At 37.4% G+C, this 21,575-nt stretch overlaps 1 protein-coding gene and 1 non-coding gene across 3 annotated transcripts in view; both read left to right on the top strand.

Annotated features, from left to right (window-relative positions):
* Nucleotides 1-21,575, top strand: part of PDE4B (phosphodiesterase 4B) — a 653,160-nt gene that overhangs the window by 380,371 nt on the left and 251,214 nt on the right. The gene's annotated exons all lie outside the window — the stretch shown is intronic.
* Nucleotides 318-389, top strand: TRNAC-ACA (transfer RNA cysteine (anticodon ACA)). Its single transcript has one exon. It is a non-coding gene; the product is annotated as a tRNA-Cys (tRNA).

The following is a 21,575-nucleotide window of genomic DNA, read 5'->3' as shown; positions in this document are numbered from 1 at the left end:
GCTTCTCCATCTTTGGCTGCAAATGATATAATCAATCTGATTTCTGTATTGACCATCTGGTGATGTCCATGTGTAGAGTCTTCTCTTGTGTTGTTGTAAGAGGGTGTTTGCTATGACCAGTGCATTCTTTTAGCAAAACTCTATTAGCCTTTGCCCTGCTTCATTCTGTACTCCAAAGCCAAATTTGCCTGTTACTCCAGCTACTTCTTGACTTCCTACTTTTGCATTCCAGTCCCCTATAATGAAAAGGAAATATTTAGGGAGTGTTAGTTCTAGAAGGTCTTGTACATCTTCACAGAACCATTCAACTTGAGACTTCCCTGGTGGCTCAGATGGTAAAGCATCTGTCTACAATGCAGGAGACCCAGGTTCGATCCCTGGGTGGGGAAGATCTCCTGGAGAAGGAAATGGCAACTCACTCCAGTAATCTTGCCTGGAAAATCCCATGGACGGAGGAGCCTGGTAGGCTACAGTCCATGGGGTCGCAAAGAGTCGGACATGACTGAGCGACTTCACTTTCTTTTTTCTTTCTTCAGCGTTACTGGTTTGGGCATAGACTTGGATTACTGTGATACTGAATGGTTTGCCTTGGAAAGGAACAGAGATTATTCTGTCGTTTTTGAGATTGCATCCAAGTACTGCATTTTGGACTCTTCTGTTGACTCTAATGGCTACTCCATTTCTTCTAAGGGATTCCTGCCCACAGTAGTAGATATAATGGTCAGCTGAGTTAAATTCACCCATTCCGGTACATTTTAGTTTGCTCATTCCTAAAATGTCCATGTTCACTCTTGCCATCTCCTGTTTGACCACTTCCAATTTGCCTTGATTCATGCACCTGACATTCCAGGTTCCTATGCAATATTGCTCTTTACAGCATCGGACTTTACTTCTATCACCTGTCGCATCCACCCTGGGTATTGTTTTTGCTTTGGCTCCGTCTCTTCATTCTTTCTGAAGTTATTTCTCCATTCTTCTCCAGTAATCAACTGTACTTCAATATAAAATCAAAATCTTCAAAAAGCAAGCAGGTGAAGGTCTTTATCCTTTTTTCTTCCAAGGAAGCTCTTTAACCACTGCTAACAATGTACTGGATTTCTCATTAATTTATCCACATATCAAACCTGTGTTGGGAGGGACAGTTTGTATCAGGACCCAAAGGGTCTGGGCACAACCTCTGCATTAGGTTGTTTATCACTGTTGTAATGAATTAACACAAATTGAGTGACTTAGAGCAGCCCTTATTATTTCAGAGTTTTGTATATCAGAATTCCGAGTGCAGCTTGGTTGAACTGGTTCTGCTGCTTAGACTCCCAAGTTAGAATCAATGTATCAGCAGGACTGCTTTCCTTTTGGGAGGGGGGAGGGTCTGGGGCTGAAGTTCATGAAGATTCTTGGCAGAATCAGTTTCTTGTAGCTTTAGGACTGTGGCCCTTGTTTATTTGTGCCGAAAGTCAGCCAGGAGCCTCTATTAATCCCTTAGTGGACTTGTTGCACTGTCCCCTCCATTCTCAAACCAGCAAAACCTCATCCTTCTCACACTTCAAATCCCCTAGACTTTGCCTTCTGCTTTCTCTCTCTCCTACCTCCAGTAGAAGAGCATTCTGTGTTTTTAAAGACTCACCTTGTTTAGATTGGACTCACCACGATAATACAAGATCATCTTCCTAAAGTCCATAACCTTAATTATATCTATTATATATTAACTATTTTCTAACATATCTAATTATTTTGTATCTTTTGCCTTTTGACATAACATATTCACAAATTCTGGAGCATTTGGATATGGACATCTTTGAGGGTCCTTCTTCCTTCTACACCCTCCCTCATGAAACAATAGGGCTTTTTCTCAGAGCAGCCACTGAAATGATTCTTTCTGTAAGAATACATATCTGCTCTAGGGCCAGATACTTGCTGTCTCTCCAACTCTAGCTAGAAAAGAGGTGGACACAATATTGGGAAAAATAAGTTTTCATCAGGCATCCCATTATATATATACTAGGTATAGGACTACTCTTGACCTGTATGAGGCAGTTAGTATTAATAAATAGTAGTCAGCGTGATACTGTTGACAGCAGTGATCTGACTACATTTGACATAAGACTCAATGCTAGTGACTGAAGCAGATTCAAAGCAAATAAAACACAGCCTCTGCCTAGGAAAAATAACAGTTATACAGATACATATATGGAACAAATGAAATGGAAAATGCTTTGAGAAATGGTGCTTCTTTTCCTCTTGATGATGTTCCTGATGCTCCTTTTAAACTGTTCTTGTTTTTTTGTTGTTGTTGTTTAGTCACTAAGTCATGTCCCAGTCTTTGTGACCCCATGGAAACTCTTCTTACCCAGATAAAAAGTGATGTGAAGGGTAGAGAGCAATTGGTTAATATGCAGTTTGTCCTGGCTGGTGCTCACACTCTGCAGAGCCAATCTGGTAAGCCCAGAAAGGCTAGCTACTTGATAAAATTCCCTCAGAGAGGGCCAGAAACTGGGAAAAGGTCAGCAAAGCTTCTCAGATTTAAAAATAGAGAGCCTGGAAACAAAAGATTCAATGCAACTTTTACAACTACAAATTAAATGCAAAGAATGACACATCATTACATAAGCAGCATAAAATATAATTTAAATGTCAAAAGAGCTGAAGCTTCTTTAATCATGTGAGGAAAAAAAATGGCAAAATGTGTTAAATGTCTCCATTTGTACTCTACAAAAAAAGTGAAAAGTAAAAATGGCATTGTTTTATAATGCAAAAATAAAAAAATCAGTTGTGTGTTTTTACTGTTTATAGGAATCTTTATGTTTATTTTGTCCAACTTTAAAAATATCTATCTTTTAAAAGTTCTTGTGACTTTCAGGAACTGTGGATATATTTGAATACAAGGAGGTATCATTCAGCTTGAATGTGATATGTGTGCTCATTAAAGTTAAAGTTAAGTCTTAGATATGTGAAGGGTACATTTTCATTGGAAGGAGTAGGCGTATTACAGATTGCTCTTGCTCTACTACTTGGAATATGATTTCACATACATTTTGCTCTCTTGAAAATTAGCTTTGTGGCAGTTGGTTTCCCTAATTCTGCCACCCACTTACATTTTAGATCTCTGTTTTGAAGCTTGTGAGATATATTTAAAAACATCATATTAACGTTTTAGGTCTCTGTCTGGATACAGTGGTTTCACATATGCTGTTCTTCAACAGATGCAGAATTTTACTAGCTTTTGGTTGTCAAAGATGTCAATCTAATCAAAGTTAAATATGTACACACATATGTGTATGTGTTTGTGTGTGCGAGTATATATATATATATATATGCTATAGTTTAGGAATTTATTCTTCATTCATTTCAGCTCAATTCAGTTTAGTCTCTCAGTCGTGTCCAACTCTTTGCGACCCCATGGACTGCAGTATGCCAGGCCTCCCTGTCCTTCACTAACTCCCGGAGTTCACTCAAACTCATGTCCATTGAGTCGGTGATGCCATCCAACCATCTCATCCTCTGTCTCCCCTTTCTCCTCCTGCCTTCAATCTTTTCCAACATCAGGGTCTTTTCCAGAGAGTCAGTTCTTCCCATCAGGTGGCCAAAGTTTTGGAGTTTCAGCATCAGTCCTTCCAATGAATATTCAGGACTGATTTCCTTTAGGATGGACTGGTTGGATCTCCTTGCAGTCCATGGGACTCTCAAGACTCTTCTCCAACACCACAATTCAAAAGCATCGTCATTCATTTGGTAAACATTTACTGTGTTCTTTTTAGTGACCTGAGCACTGAGAATGCTAAGGTTTATTAAGACACAAGATCCTGGTCTTGAGCACTCAGAACTCAGTTTGAGAGAAAGTTGGAATAGTGTATTGTGGTAAATGCTGTCCTAGCAGCCAGTAGTGTATGTAGAGAGCTTTGGGAGTACACAGAAGAGAAACCTACCCTAAACTATGGCAGAAAGATTTGAGCCAGGGTTCCTGGAGATAACTGTATTTTAGTGAACCAGTCTTTAGAAGTAATTTCTTTATTTAGGTCTCTGATATTTTCAATATCTTATTCCCCAGTTTATTGGAAAATGAGATATAAGGGAAAGGAGATTGAGTTAGCAAAAAAAAAGAAAAGAGAGAGTGAAGAGCTATCTCAGAATACTTCTGTGATTTGCCCTGGGGTATAACTTCTATTACAGGTGACTGTTTTTGGCTCTGGGTTTCTTAGAAGCAAGGAGTGGGGATCATTCCCACGTTTATAGGAGAAACCACAACATAATATATAATTCTCTCTGGGTCTACAAGAGGCAAGGCATGAAGGACATCTTAAACAATTGCCATAGAGCAGCATTTCCTCAGCCAGTCTTGGCTGGTGATAGTGACCACATGAAATTCCCTTCCAGGTCAGTCATTGCTCCAACTAGGAAAGCAACACAGGTGTTATGCACCTGCGGTATCATGAAAACAGCAATGAAAGAGAAACAATTCTATGTAATGTCTAAAAAAGTCAGTAAAATATGGTGCTATAAAAGATTCAAAGTCACTTCTGGCAGTTCACATGTTGGTTCACAAGGTTCTCCCCCAAATTAGAAAAGCTCTTATACAATCCTTTGCCAAGAATTTAGTATGGAAATATTTTCTGATAAAGAAAACCATAGGAAGAACTTGAATTTTATTGCAGTATGCCAACATACTAACAGTGTGTGTGTGTTTTTTTTAAACAGAAAACAACAATAGAAAGCAAGCACAATAGAATTTATTTACAAGAACACCTGCTTTAAAAATAACCCTACTGTTTGGAAGAAACAATTTCTGAACTGCTTTGTTTTTCTACATGGAAAAATCCACAAATGAATTGAAAATTATCAAGTTGCTGTTAGTTGTATGCACAAAATTTGCCTTGTGGGCCCAGCTGTATATTTTATTTGCAGTGCCAGGGTCATAATCCAATGTAATGATATTGTAATATTGTAAGACACACACAAACTCACACACACACACACACACACATATACATAAAATCTTACTAAAAAAACTGAAATGAGTTTTTGGCCAGCCCAATATATCCATCCTTCAGAATAGAAGGGCTAGAAGTAAGAAACATTTGAGGGTTGTCTTCAACATTCACATCAGCCACCAGGAAAGATCTCTAAAGAAAACCTCCCAGCATCAGGGAATGGATGAATAAGATGGAGAATAGCTGAGACATAGAGATAGTTCCTTTCAAATTTCATGCTTTGCATCTGTGTTATAGCAAGTATTTATAATGTAGATGCAGAGTGAGAATCTCAACACAGAAGCCAGATAGTAATTTAGAAAAAGAAGCACAGAAAATGCTTGAAGAATCAAGAAAAAATCACATTAGTATGTTGTAGTTGTTGTTCAGTTGATCAGTCATGTCTGAGTCTTTGCAACCCCATGGACTGCAGCACGCCAGGCTTCCCTGTCCTTCCCCATCTCCCAGAGCTTGCTCAAAATTATATCTATTGAGTTGGTGATGCAAGCCAACCATCTCATCCTCTGTTGTCCCCTTCTCCTCCTGCCTTCAATCTTTCCCAGCATCAGGGTCTTTTCTAATGAGCCAGCCGTTTGTATCATGTGGCCAAAATATTGGAGCTTCAGCTTCAGCACCAGTCCTTCCAATGAATATTAAGGGTTGATTTCCTTTAGGATTGACTGCTTTGATCTCTTTGCAATACAAGGGACTCTCAAGAATCTTCTTCAGCACAATAATTTGAAAGCATCAACTCTTCAGTGCTCAGCCTGCTTTATGGTCCAACTCTTACATCCATGCATGACTACTGGAAAAACCATAACTTTAACTATAAGACCCTTTTTTGGCAAAACAGTGTCTCTGCTTTTTAATACACCATCGAAGTTTGTCATAGCTTTTTTAAATAAGTAGGGTGATAATACATAGCCTTGAGTACACTCCTTTCCCAATTTTGAACCAGTTCATTGTTCCATGTCGGGTTCTAATTGTTGCTTCTTGACCTGCATAAACATTTCTCAGGAGGCAGGCCAGGTCCCATCTCTTGAAAATTTTTCCACAGTTTACTGTGATTCACACAGTCAAAGGCTTTGGCATAGTCAATAAAGTAGAAGTAGATGTTTTTCTGAAACTCTCTCGCTTTTTCAATGATCCAATGGATGTTGGCAATTTGATCTCTGGTTCCTCTGCCTTTTCTAAATCCAGCTTGAACATCTGCAAGTTCATGGTTCACATATTGCTGAAGCCTGGCTTGGAGAATTTTGAGCATTACTTTACTAGTGTGTGAGATGAGTGCAACTGTGCAGTAGTTTGAGCATTTTTGGCATTGCCTTTCTTTGGGATTGGAATGAAAACTGACCTTTTCCATCCTGGGGCCACTGCTGAGTTTTCCAAATTTGCTGGCATATAGAGTGCAGCACTTTCATAGCATCATCTTTTAGGATTTGAAATAGCTCAACTGGAATTCCATCACCTCCAGTAGCTTTGGTCATAGTGCTGCTTCCTAAGGCCCATTTGACTTCACATTCCAGGATGTCTAGCTCTATGTGAGTGATCACAACGTGTTATCCAGGTCATTAATATTACTTTTGTATAGTTCTTTTGTGTATTCTTGCCTCTTCTTAATAGCTTCTGTTTCTGTTAGGTCCATACTGCTTTTATCCTTTATTGTGCCCATCTTTGAGTGAAATGTTCCCTTGGTATCTCTCATTTTCTTGAAGAGATGTCTAATCTTTCCCATTCTATTGTTTTCCTCTATTTCTTTGCATTGATTGCTGAGGAAGGCTTTCTTATCTCTCATTGCTATTCTTTGGAACTGTGCATTAAGATGGGTATATCTTTCCTTTTTTCCTTTGCCTTTTGCTTTTCTTCTATTCTCAGCTATTTGTAAGGTTTCATCAGCAACCATTCTGCCATTTTGCATTTCTTTTTCCTGGCAATAGTTTTGATCAATTCCTCCTGTACAATGTTATGTACCTCCGTCCATAGTTCTTCAGGCAATCTTTCTATCAGATCCAATCCCTTGAATCTATTTGTCACTTCTACTGTATAATCATAAGGGATTTGATTTAGGGCATACATGAATGGCCTAGTGGTTTTCCCTACTTTCTTCAATTTAAGTCTGAATTTTGCAGTAATGAGTTCATGATCTGAGCCACAGTCAGCTCCCTATCTAGTTTTTGCAGACTGCATAGAGTTTCTCCATCATCAGCTGCAAAGAATGTAATCAGTCTGATTTCAGCATTGACCATCTGGTGATGTCGATGTGTAGAGTTGTCTCTTGGAGGGTGTTTGCTCTGACGAGTGCTTTCTCTTGGCACAACTCTGTTAGCTTTTGCCATGCTTCATTTTGTACTCCAAGGCTAAACTTGCCTCTTAGTCCAAGTATCTCTTGACTCACTATTTTTGCATTCCAGTCCCCTCTGATGAAAAGGACATCTTTTTTTCACATTAGTATAAAATATATTTATTTCTAATTATAATTATTGAGGAGTTACTATTTTGCCAGATACTGAGCTGCAATAAAATATAAGACATAGCCCTTATCTTCAAGATTTTGCCTTCCAATGAGGGAAAGTGGTCCATCTACAACTAATTATACCCTAATACAGTCTTATCCATTAGTATACTAAAATGTTGATTAATTCTCATCAGGAGAAGTAAGAAGGCTTCACTGAGTAGGAAACATTTGAGTAGAGCCTTGACAAATATGGAGGCTATCAACAGGCAGAGAAGAAAATGGTGGCAATAATAGGTCCAGATCCAGCATTAGATCTGTAATCCAAGATAACATTCTGAGCATGGTCAAAACATTAAGAAGTGAGATAGGATAATGAGACTAACAAGAATGGTGAATTGTAACAGAGCAATAGGAGGTTTGTGACATTGTGCAAGAGACAGGGATCAAGACCATCCCCAAGAAAAAGAAATGCAAAAAAGCAAAATGACTGTCTGAGGAGGCCTTACAAATAGCTGGGAAAATACAGGAAGAAAAAGCAAAGGAGAAAAGGAAAGATATACAGATTTGAATGCAAAGTTCCGAAGAATAGCAGGAGAGCTAAGAAAGCCTTCCTCAGTGATCAATGCAAAGAAATAGAGGAAAAAAATAGAATAGGAAAGACTAGAGATCTCTTCAAGAAAATTAGAGATACCAAGGGAACATTTCATGCAAAGATGGGCACAATAAAGGACAGAAACAGTATGGACCTAACAGAAGCAGAAGATATTAAGAAGAGGTGGCAAGAATACACAGAAGAACTACACAAAGTAGATCTTCATGACCCAGATAACCACGATGGTGTGATCACTCACCTAGAGCCAGACATCCTGGAATGTGAAGTCAAATGGGCCTTAGGAAGCATCACTATGAACAAAGCTAGTGGAGACGATGAAATTCCAGTTGAGCTGTTTCAAATCCTTAAAGATAATACTGTGAAAGTGCTGCACTCAATATATCAGCAAATTTGGAAAACTCAGCAGTGGCCCCAGGATGCAAAAAGTCAGTTTTCATTCCAATCCCAAAGAAAGGCAATGCCAAAGAATGCTCAAACTACTGCACAAGTGCACTCATCTCACATGCTAGTAAAGTAATGCTTAAAATTCTCCAAGCCAAGCTTCACTTATATGTGAACTGTGAACTTCCAGATGTTCAAGCTGGTATTAGGAAAGGCAGAGGAACCAGAGATCATATTGTCAACATCTGCTGGATCATCGAAAAAGCAAGAGAATTCCAGAAAAACATCTATTTCTGCTTTATTGACTATGCCAAAGTCTTTGACTGTGTGGATCACAATAAACTGTGGAAAATTCTGAAAGAGATGGGAATACCAGACCACCTGACCTGCCTCTTGAGAAACCTGTATGCAGGTCAGGAAGCAACAGTAAGAACTGGACATGGAACAACAGACTGGTTCCAAATCAGGAAAGGAGTACGTCAAGGCTGTATATTGTCACTCTGCTTATTTAACTTATATGCAGACTACATCATGAGAAATGCTGGGCTGGAAGAAACACAAGCTGGAATCAAGATTGCCGGGAGAAATATCAATAACCTCAGATATGCAGATGACACCACCCTTATGGCAGAAAATGAAGAAGAACTAAAGAGCCTCTTGATGAAAGTGAAAGAGGAGAGTGAAAAAGTTGGCTTAAAGCTCAACATTCAAAAAACTAAGATCATGGCATCCGGTCCCATCACTTCATGGCAAATAGATGGGCAAACAGTGGAAACAGTGGCTGACTTTATTTTTTGGGCTCCAAAATCACTGCAGATGGTGATTGCAGCCATGAAATTAAAAGATGCTTACTCCTTGGAAGAAAAGTTATGACCAACTTAGATAGCATATTAAAAAGCAGAGACATTGCTTTGTCAACAAAGGTCCATCTAGTCAAGGCTGTTGTTTTCCCAGTAGTCTTGTATGGATGTGAAAGTTGGACTATAAAGAAAGCTGAGCACCAAAGAATTGATGCTTTTGAACTGTGGTGTTGGAGAAGACTCTTAAGAGTCCCTTGGACTCCAAGGAGATCCAACCAGTCTATCCTAAAGGAGATCAGTCCTGGGTGTTCATTGGAAGGACTGATGTTGAAACTGAAACTCCAATATTTTGGCCAACTGATGCGAAGAGCTGACTCATTTGAAAAGACCCTGATGTTGTGAAAGATTGAAGGCAGGAGGAGAAGGGGATGACAGAGGATGAGATGGTTAGATGGCCTGACCGACTCAATGGACATGAGTTTGGGTAAACTCCAGGAGGTAGTGATGGACAGGGAGGCCTGGCGTGCTGCGTACATGGGTCACAAAGAGTCGGACACGACTGAGTGACTGAACTGAACTGAATGTAGTCAGAAGACCCTTGGTACTCTGCCAGCCAAGGTGCTTCTCAGATAGATGGTAGTATAGAAGATACTGCTCGGTGTGCAACTTGTATCCATCCCCTTTTTTCTCCTTATTAATAGGGACCTAATTCTAATTTAGGGGGCAAAGTTCTGCATAAAATACCTTATCTTCTCAAAACTCCCTTGTTTCCAGGGATGAAATGTAACTTAGTCTGGACCATTAAGATATAAGCAGAAGTTTCTCAGGATATTTTTAAGAGGCAACACAGCTGACATCTGTATTTTTCATATTGACTTTGCATTTCTTTCCACCCATCTCATAGAGATGAATAGCTATTTCATAACAAGGGTGGCAAAAGTCTTGAACTGAGGATCATAGAACAGGAAGGAGCCTGGTTCTCAAGCAATAGCTCTGGTCTACCTACCTTGGACCCCTTGTTATGGGAGAAAAATAAACTAATTTGTTTAATCCCCTGTGGCTAGGTTCCTATTAATGCAGCTAAGTTCAGTCCTGATTGATAGAGATGGCTTGTGGAGGAAAGCAAAAATAATTGAAAAAAACAGTAAGAGCAATTCTAACTGGAAGTTGCAAGCCCCAAGAATTGTGAGGGTGGAAGCAGGCCAGCACCAGCCCTGAGCACTCCAACCCCATGCCCATGCAGACAGGCCACTCCCCAGTGGTCGACAGCAACTCTGCACTCCCCACCCCAAGGCCATGTAGCCAATGACATGGAAAGCCTACTGTGCCATCCAGTGGGTCTACAGCCACCACATGAAGCAAGGCTTTCCAGCTAGCTGGGCTGCAGGCCAATCCCACCAACCAGTATGCCCATAGCAGTCAGCCCTGCCACAACAGAAGGGTGAATGGAGCCCACATAGAAAGTACTGCTAGAACATATAGCTCTGATGACCATAGGGGATTGTGTTGTTGAAACCAATTGGATATCTTCCATATAAGGTCTCTTCTCCTAGATCAGGAAATGTAATCAACCTACCTGACACAAAGAAATAAACACAAGGAAGTGGACAAAATGATAGACAGAGGAATACATTCCAAATGAAGAAATAAGACAAAAGCTCAGAAAAAGAACTAAAATTTAGAGGTAAGAAACCTACTGGATAAAGAGTTCAAGGTAATGATTATAAAGTTGCTCATTGAGCTCAAGAGAAGAATGGATGAACACAGTGAAAATGAGAATTTCAGCAGTTAGGAAATGTAAAGAAGAATTAAATGGAGCTGAAGAATAACTGGAAAAAAAAAACTAGAAAGAATCACCAGATGATTAGATGATACGAAGGAATGGATCAGGAATCTGGGATACAGAGTAGTGGTAATCATTTAAGCTAACCAGAAAAAAAGAATTAAAAACATGAGGATAGTTTAAGAGACTTCTGGAACAAAATCAAGTATACTGACTTTCACATTATGAGTCCCAGAAGAAGAGAGAGAGAAAGGGGCAGAACTAATTTGAAAATGTAGAGTTGTTAGAATGAACTTAAGAGATCACCAACTTAAAATAATTACATGTATTTATACATGAACCTTATGGTAACCACAAACCAAAAACCTATGATAGATATACCTACCAAAAAAAAAGCAAAAGGGAGCTAAACATAACACTAAAAATAGTCATCAAATCATAAGAGAAGAGAGCAAAAGAAGAAAGAAGTGAAAAAGTATGAAAACAACCAGAAAACAATGTACGAAATGTCAATAAGCACATACCTATCAATAATTTTTTTAAATATAAATGGACTAAATGATCCAATCAAAAGACCTATAGTGGTTGGATAAAGCAAAAACAAAAACACAAGAACCATATATATGCTGCCTGTAGGAAATTTATTTCATATGTGAAGATGCACACAGACTGAAAGTGAGAGAATTGGGAAAAGTATTCCATACAAATGGAAGCAAAAAGAAATCTTGAGTAGCAATACTTATATCAGACAATACTGACTTTAAAGCAAAGACTGTACTAAAAGACAAAGAAGAAAATAGCATGATAAAAAAAGGTCACTCCAACAACAGGATATAGCGATTAAAATATATATACACCCATTATAGGAGCTCCTAAATAAATGAAGCAGATATTAGGAGATATAAAACTTGGGCTGATGTATCATTTAAGGCCAGTGTTTTCTTATTGATGTTCTGCCTAAATGATCTGTCCATTGATGTAAGTGGAATGTTTAAAGTTTCATACATGGTAAAGCATCTGCCTGCAATGCAGGAGACTGGGGTTTCAATCCCTGGGTTGGGAAGATCCCCTGGAGAAGAAAATAGCAACCCACTCCAGTACTCTTGCCTGGAAAATCACATGGATGGAGGAGCCTGGTAGGCTACAGTCCATGTGGTTGCAAAGAGTCAGACATGACTGAGCAACTTCACTTTCACTTTAAGTGTCCATTGGAAGCAAACTAAGTGTCCACTGATATCTGAACAGATAAAGAAAATATGGAATATATATATGCACACACAATATATATACACACACACATTATTATATTACTTAGCCTTAAAAATGAAGTTGTGCCATTTGTGACAACATAGATGGAGCTAGCAGGGATTATGCTAAGTGAAATAGGTCAAAGATAAAAAGTGTATAATCTCATTTATATGTGGAATCTAAGGAACAAAGCAAACAGATAAACAAAACAAAACAAAAGTAGACTCCTAGATTCCGAGAAGAAACTGGTGTTTCCCAGAGGGGAGAGTTGTGGGGAGTTGGACAAAATAGTTGAAGAGGATTAAGGGATACAAGCTTTCAGTTATAAAATAAATAAAGTCCAGGGGATGTAACAGACAGCATAAGGAATATCACAGTAACTTTGTATGGGATGGATTGTTACTAGATTTATCATATTGATCATTTCATAATGTATGCAAATATCAAGTCTGTTAAGTCTGAAACTAACATAATATTGTATGTCAACACTATTTCAACAGAAAAAATTCTGTGAGGATGGAGAAAAGTAAACTTACCTGATCTTAAATCAGTACTTAGCAAAAGTTCCAGTTCCTCTTTTCTTTCCTATTGAACTATTATGCATTCTTAGAACATCCATCCATTCATCATTTAAATAAATATGTATGGTGCACTTGCTATATGTCAGGTATTATGCTAGGTTCCAGGGATACAAAAACAGTTATGAAGTGGCTCCTCAAGAAGCACATGATCCAGTGAAAACGAGTATTAGATTTAATCACAGGGACTTCCCTGGCGGTCCAGTGGTTAACTCACCTTGCAATGCATGGGACATGGGTTGGATCCCTAGTCAGGGAACTAAGATCCCACATGCCTTGGAGTAACTAACCGCATGTGCCACAACTACTGAAGCCCACATGCCAGAGCTAGAGATTCTGTGCACCCCAATGAAAGATCCTGCATGAAGATCCTACATGCCACAACTAAGACCTGATGCAGCCAAATAAATAAAATAAATCAATATTAAAAATTTAATCATAAGTCTGGATTTGAAAATGGGACCTGAAAAATTTCTGAAATTCTAACGTAGAATAAATTATTCATTTCAGCTGCACTAACAATTTGAAGTTTAAATTGGTTACTGATAACATTAGTACCACAGAAGAAAAGGGGCCTTCATGTTTTATTACTAGTGATCTTGAGTTAAGGAAACACACAGTTAGCATCTTTCTAAAGAAAAATGAATTAAGTAGCTGAAGACAGAACATCTTAGAAGACATGTAAATGCCACCCCTGAACAGTTATGGATGGCTACACTGCTTTGATAAAATTCTAGACACGCTAATCTCCACTTTGTCAAACCACTGCACCCCATCAAACATCTAACTTCTTAAGGCAGTAAAATGGACTAGTGTGTGTCATAGAACCTCTTTATGCCCTGATAATGCTCTGTTGTTTAGTTGCCAAGTCTTGTCTAACTCTTTTGCAACCCCATGGATTATAGCCCGCCAGGCTCCTCTGTCCATGGGATTTCCCAGGCAAGAATAGTGGAGTAGGTTGCCGTTTCTTTCTCTAAGGATCTTCCTGACTCAGGGATTGAGCCCACATCTCCTGCATTGGCAGACTGATTCTTTACTGCTAAGCCACCTGGAAAGCCCCGGATAATACTCTAGGGATCGCAAAAAGAAATCCACTGCTAGCTCTTAAAATAAACATTTAATTTGAATATTAATACATAACTTTCAAGACATTCAGAAAACATTATTGGCCACCTGTTATGTACCTGAAGCTGTGTTAGACAGAGTGGCATGTTGCTTGTCCTCAAGCTCCTGGGAGCCTATACATGCAAAAGAAAATAAGCAGGTAGCAGTTTCCAGAGCAAGCACCTAGCACAGCTGCAGAAGGTGCATGAATGTTAGTTAGTAGGAAGCCTAACAGCTTTGATGGTATCGGAGCCCAAGAGAATCTTGTAAATAGTGTAACTCAAGCAGTTTTAGTGAGACTACAGCAACAATGAGTAAGACTATTATTTCTCTGCCCAGATATTTGTGGATCTTACACAAATAGGTGGAGAAGAACACTCAGGTATGTAACTTGAGGTTCTGTTAGCTCTCATATACTGAAAAAGTCAAAACGTGGGTCTTTGATGGAAGGAAGGGTACCTCATTATCCCTCTTTGTATCATGCATGCAGTATGTTTTGAGATCTTGAGTCTCAGGGATTTCTGAAAGTCCTTTTCAAGCTTTTTATTTAAGTGACAATCTTGTGGTCTTCATTTGATGGTAAATGGTTTCTGAAAGTGCTTTTATGCCTTTTAATTGCTTGCCCTTTAAGAAATGTGGGATAAGATAAAATGAAGAAGGTGCCTTTCCAGCTGTTTCATTGCTCCTTTGCTTCCCACAGTGGGTTGTTGTGCTTTTTGGGACAGATACTGAATATTGTTTTCCTCCTAATTATTTCTGCAGAGGGATAGTAGCAGCTCTCTGACATTGAGTGATGATCCCTGCTATTATTAAGATTTTGTGAGTGTGTGTTTTGAAAACGGTGTCACTGATATATGACTGCAATTTTGTTTCATTTCACAAAAGTCAGTAAGGATAGAAAAACGTTTGACAGGCCAACCAGTCCATCTCCCTACTCATTTCCAGAAGTGACTTCCTGAAACCTGCTGTTAGAAATTCTTATCCTTTTTTGTTGTTGTTGACAACATAATAATAAGAATATATTAAAACCACTCATCCTGAACAAGACTTAGGAGAAGGCCATATCCTAGGTAGCATGACTTTTAGGGCCTTGTCTACTAAGACTGTCATCAAGATGAACAGCTGAATAATTACCACTGTTGCATAACCCCAGGGGGCAGTGTTTGAATCAGAGTCTACTTGGATGGTGACCTTGACACTGTGCAATAAATAACCCACACACTCAAACCTCACAGCTTCGAGCTAAGATACTTGAAATCTGCCCACCTTGGCATTATACATTTTTGGAGTCTGCTTGCTTTCCCCAAAGATTCAAGGTTATGTATTAAAATTTCATCTAAATTTTGACCCTATTCTATGTCTAAGTGTTTTAAATTTTTTACCATAGAGACAAATGAATGCCCCAGAAAAACTCACTGTATTTAAAATCCTGTACTTTCTTATACCCATTGCACAGTAAAAATGATGGGTAAACACAAAGGATAACTTCTCTGTTGAGTTGTTGTGGGCAACTCCAGGGTCTGGAAATTCAACCTTTTTTTGATTTGTGAGTCCATGCTTTCCAGGCTACATTAATGAACCAGCCAATAGCCCTGACATAGGTGGACAGGTTCTGAAGCCCAAGTGAGCCAATTTGTGTGGGAAGGAATAATTCATGTGGAAGAAAAAACAAGAATAACATCTAAGTTTGGTCAGTATACTATACTTTATAAAGTGCTCTGACACTAGACTGAGCTTCTTTAAGTCAAAGACCATTGTAAATTCATTATGTCATAGTTCAAAGTAAATTCTCAATAAAGATTTATTGAGCTAATTGACATTTGTTTCTGACCCTCTTTACAACACTGTAAGTTGGGAAATGCTGCTGTTTTTCAGATAATGGATTGGAGGTTGAGAGTCAACTTGATCAGGATAATGTTAGTTCATGGCAGAACTGGGAGAGGGAATGTGAACCCATGCCCACTGGTGCTTCAGCAATGCACCATCCGTGACCCTAGTTACCTTCCACTTGCCTGCATTCACGCTCTCCTCTCAATAACCACACAATTTCAAGGTCCACACAAATTGTCTCTTCTGGTTCAAATATCTGGTTTAGAGTAAAAGCTTTTTTCTAAATCTGTTAAATCTTCTTGTCATCTTGGATTCAGTCAAACTTCAGGATAGAATGAACAAATTATAGATGGCAATAATAGAGTGCGTCCAGGCGGATATTTCTTACTTATGTCTTACCTACTTTATTCTGCTTCTCGACATTCCACTCAGAACTGTTTTAAATCACCCAGGAAGAAAAACTAGAATAAAAAAGTCTGACTTGCAGTAGGAGCTCTGTCCTGATGGATATCTAATGATTATTACTCTGTCATTTGAGGCTATAATTATTTGCACTCTACCAATATAATTATACTAAATTTTGCAGAAAGACAATAGAAACTGAGAATATGTTTTCTTCTCTTTCTGGGATGGCTATCTTATCTGTATCATTAAAGGAATGCATTCATGCAAATGTAAAAATTTGTACCAGCTTTCATGGAACTTCTATGATCTACTTCCTTGTGTCTAAATCCTATCTATTTTTCAAGGTTGCTGAAATCCCCTTCCTCATTAAGCTTTCTATGGCAATTCTATCTCCCAATAGTAGCTTCCATATCTGACATCAGCACATTTTTGTTTTAACATCTTTATTGATGTATAATTCACATGCCATAAATGTATCCTTATAAAGCATGCAATTGAATCATTTTTAGTATATTCACATTACTATGCAATTATCACCAAAATCTAAGTTTAAAATATTCATCCCCCAAAATGCACCCTGTGTTAACATTTATTTTCCATTAGCATTCACTCTCCAATCTCACTCTCTTCAGCTCTAGGCAATCACTAATTAACTCTCTACCTCTATGGATTTGCCTACTCTAGACGTTTCATGCATTAATAAATAGCACAATACATGTGGTCTTTTGTGACTAACATCGTTCACTTAATATATTTTCAGATATATTCATGTTGTAGCATGCATTGACACTTCATTTCTTTTTATTACTGAATAATATTCCATTGTGTGGATATACCACTCTTTGTTTATCCATTTAGCAATAGACGGGTTGTTTATAATTTTTGGCTCCCATGAATAATATGGTTATAAACATTCATATAGAAGATTTTGTATATAACTAGGAAGGGGATTGCTAAGTCTTACAATAATTTTTTGAGAAATTGCCAAACATTTCTAAAGTGGCTGAGCCATTTTATAATCCCACCAGAAGTGAATGAGGGTTCTAATATCTTTACATTCTCACCAACACTTGTTACTGCCATTCATTATTATTTAGATATCCTAGTGGGAGTAAGTAGTGTCTAATTGTGTTTTGATATGTGTCTCTCTTTAATAATGACTATATCTTTTATGTGCTCATAAACATTTCTATATAATTTTTTGCAAACTGTCTTTTAAAATGAGTTTTTATTAATTAATTGAGTTCTTTATTTGACACAGATATATGCAGTTATCAGTTATAAGATTTGAAAATATTTTATCCCATTCTATTTGTCTTTTCACTTTCTTGATGGTATCATTTGTACACATTAATTTTGGTGTGGTCAAATTTCTATTTTTATCTTTCATCACTTATGCTTTTGGTATCATATCTAAGAAACAATTGCTGAAACTGAGGTCATGAAAACAATAAAACAGTGTTTTGTTTGGAAATTTTTAAGTTTTTGGTTTTATATTTAGGTCTATGACACATTTTGAGTTAACTATTGAATAGGTGGTAGGTAGGGGTCCAACCTTACTAATTTAAATGGGGGTAACTGGCTTTCTCAGCACCCTTTGTTGAAAAGAATATTCTTTCCCCCGTTGAACTATCTTGACATCCTTGTAGAAAATCAGTTAACCACAGATGGATGAATTTATAACTGTATTCTCAATTATATTCCACTTATCTATATGTCTGTCCTTATGGTAGTTCCACACTGTCTTGATTACAAGTTAAGTTTTCCTTTCATGACATTTAACACAATTTATTCTATACATTTGTTTTGTCAGTATACAGCATATAAGAAGTTAGCTTCATTCCTAATCCTATTAGATTTAAAATTTTTGTTTTGTTTTTAATTTTTGTTGAAATATAGTTGATTTACAATGTTGTGTTTGTTTCAGGTATACAGCAAAATAATTCTATCATATATATATCTATACAGTTTCCTTTATAGGTTATTACAAGATATTGAGTATGGTTCCTTGTGCTATACAGTAAGTCCTTGTTGATTATCTATTTTATATATAGTAGTATGTGTATTTTGAAACCAGACTCCCAATTTATCCCCCTTCCTTTTTGATAGCCATGTTTGTTTTATATGTCTGTGAGTCTATTTCTGTTTTGTAAGTAAGTTTATTTGTATCATTTTTTATATTCCACATATAAGTGGTATCATACAAATTAAGTTTTGAAATTGGAAGTGTGAATCCTCCACCTTTGTTTTTCAAAGTTGTTTTCGGCAATGTGAAATCACTTGTACTTTTATATGAATTTTAGAATTAGTTTTTCTGTTTATGTAAAGAAAAAAGTCTTTGGGATTTTGATGGAGGTTTCATTGAATTTGTATATCACTTTAGGAAGTATTGTCATGTTAACAATGTTCAATTTTCTGATCAGTAAACTTGGCATGTCTTTATATTTACTTAATTCTTTAATTTTTTAAGCAACATTTCGTAGTTTTCAGTATACAGGTTTTACATTTCCTTGATGTGCTAGTCTGTTAAGGATACTATAACAAAATATCACCAACTGCTGATGTTTTTTCTGCTGCTGCTGATCAATCTCTATGTCATGTCCAAGTCTTTGGCGACCCCATGGACTGTAGTCTGCCAGACTCCTCTGTCCATGGGATTTCCCAGGCAAGAATATTGGAGTGGGTTGTCATTTCCTTCTCTGGGGGATCTTCCTGACCCAGGAATTGAACCCATATGTCCTGCTTGGCAGGCAGATTCTTTACCACTGAGCTACCTAGAAAACCCACCACCAACAGGGTACCTTATAAACAACAGAAATGTACTGCTGACAGTTCTGGAGGCTGGGAAGTCTAAGATCAGAGTACCAACATGGTTGCTTTCTTGTGAGGGCCCATGTCCTTGTTCATGGCCAGCATCTTCTCACTGTGTTCTCAATGGTAGAAGAGGCTAGAGGTCTCACTGGAACCTGTTTCATGTGGCACTGATCCCATTCATAAGAGCTTCACTCTCATGATGTAAGCATCTTCTAAAGGGCCCATTTAGTAATATCATCATATGTGAGGCTTAAGATGTCAATGTATGAATTTTGGGAGGATGCAAACATTCAGACCATATCACTTGATCAGATTTATTCCTAAATATTTTATTCTTTGTGATGTCATTATAAATGAAATTGTTCTCTTAATTTGATTTTCTGATTGTTTATTGCTGCTACTGCTAAGTCACCTCAGTTGTGTCCGACTCTATGCGACCCCATAGATGGCAGCCCAGCAGGCTCTGCCGTCCCTGGGATTCTCCAGGCAAGAACACTAGAGTGGGTTGCTGTTGCTAGTGTATATAAATTGATTTTTGTATATTCTTGTATTCTGAAACCTGACTGAACTCATTTATTAGCTTTAATAGTTTTCTAGTGAATTCCTTAAGATTTTCTATTTTTATCACCAAATAGAGATGTTTCTATTTCTTTCTTCCCCATCATGATGCCTTTTATTTCTTTTTCTTGCCTAATTGTACTGACTAAAACCCCCAATACAATGTTGAACAGAAGTGGTAAGAGCAGACATCTTTTTATTGTTTCTGATTATAAGGGGAAATCCTTTAGTTTCTCACTGTTAAATATGAAGATACCTGTGGGGTTTTCATAAATTAAGGCATTTTCCTTCTATTCCTAGTTTGTTGAGTGTTTGTGCTGTGAAATTATGTTGGAATTTGTCATATGCTTTTACTGTCTTTTTTGAGATGATTGCTTGAGTTTTATCCTTCACTTTATGAATATCATATATTAACTGATTTTTATATGTTAAACCAACCTTGGATTCCTGTGTTAAATTCCTATTTTATGCTAACACTTCTTGCTGAATTCAGTTTTCTAGTATGTTGTTAAGAATTTTTGCATCTATATTCATAAGGGAATATAATTTTCTTTTCTGGTGATACCTTTGAATGGTTTTGAAAGTAGGGTTACTGGCTTCACAGAATGAGTTGTAAAGTGTTTTCCTCTTCTTTTATTTTATTTTTTTGGAAGGGCTTAATAAGAATTTGTGTAAACACTTAAATGTTTAGGAGAATGTAACAGTGAAGTCATCCGGTCCTGGACTTTTCTTTGTTGGGTGTTTTGGGGTCAGAGGATTTATAGGCAAAGAAGACAGGGCGATATACTGGATTTTGACTGTTTTTTTCAGAAACAGAAGGCCACAGTAGCTGGAACTGAAGTGATTCCTCATTGCCCACATGTTGAAATGTAATCTCTTTAGCTTGGTTCATGACTGTTCCTAATGGGGAACTTGCTTAACCTCTCCAGCCTCATTCATCTCTTGTCACTACTTCTCTCATACTGTAAGCATCATCTATGCTGAACTAATGGTAATGAGTTATGCTCTTCCAGGCACTATGTTAAGTCTGTAACACAATCTTAGTTAGCCATTCAGTTTCCCAGAAATTAAAGCCCTTCTTATTTCATGACTTTATTCACAAAGTCCCCACTCCCACAATGACTATGCCTTTTGTTCATCCCTGCTGTATTCCTGCTTCAGTCTTGTGCAGTTACCAAACACCTACTCATGGTTTAAGACTCAACTCAAGTGTCACTTTCACTATAAAGTCTTTTTAAAAACATTAAAATTGTCTTTATTTTATACAGTCAGTGAGATTTAGAAGAAAATCTTCTTGTTGAAAACTGGGTACTAGTTCTCTTTTTTAAAAAAAGTTGTAGTATAGGTAATTTATAGTATTGTGTTCAAGAGTATAGCAAAATGATTCAGTTTTATGTATTTTTTCCAGATTATTTTCCATTATAGATTATTACAAGATATCAAATATATTTCCCTGTACTATACAGTCCTTGTTGCTTATCTATTTTATGTATAGTAGTTTGTATCTTTAATCTCATACTTCTAATTTATCCCTTGCCCCATCCCTTTCTCCCATTTGGTAACCAAAAGTTTTTATTTCTATTTTTGTAAATCTGTCTCTGTTTTGTATATAGATTCATTCGTATTATTTTTTAGATTTCACATAAGAGTGATATCATATAATGTTTGCCTTTTCTGTTTGACACTATGTATAATATTCTCTAGGTCTCTAATGTTGCTGCAAATGTCAGTATTTCATTCTTTTGATGGCTGAATAATATTACATTGTATGTATATGTGTGTGTGTGTGTACACACATGTAATCCAACATCTTCTTAAGTCAATCATCTGTAGCTGGGCCCTTGGGGTTTTTCCATGTCTTGGCTATTTTAAATAGTGCTTCTATGAGGATGCATATATCTTCTCTAATTGGAGTTTTCATCTTTTCCAGCTATATGCCTAGGAGTGGAATTACTGTGATAACTCTATATTTAGTTTTTTAAGGAAACTCCGTACTATTTTCCACAGTGATTGCAATAATTTACATTGCCACTAACAGTGTA

This window comes from Giraffa tippelskirchi, chromosome 5 (assembly GCF_054371585.1).
Source record: "Giraffa tippelskirchi isolate mGirTip1 chromosome 5, T2T-mGirTip1v1.2.pri, whole genome shotgun sequence".
In the NCBI taxonomy this organism is placed as follows: domain Eukaryota; kingdom Metazoa; phylum Chordata; class Mammalia; order Artiodactyla; family Giraffidae; genus Giraffa; species Giraffa tippelskirchi.
This window is presented reverse-complemented; position numbering and strand designations above follow the sequence as displayed.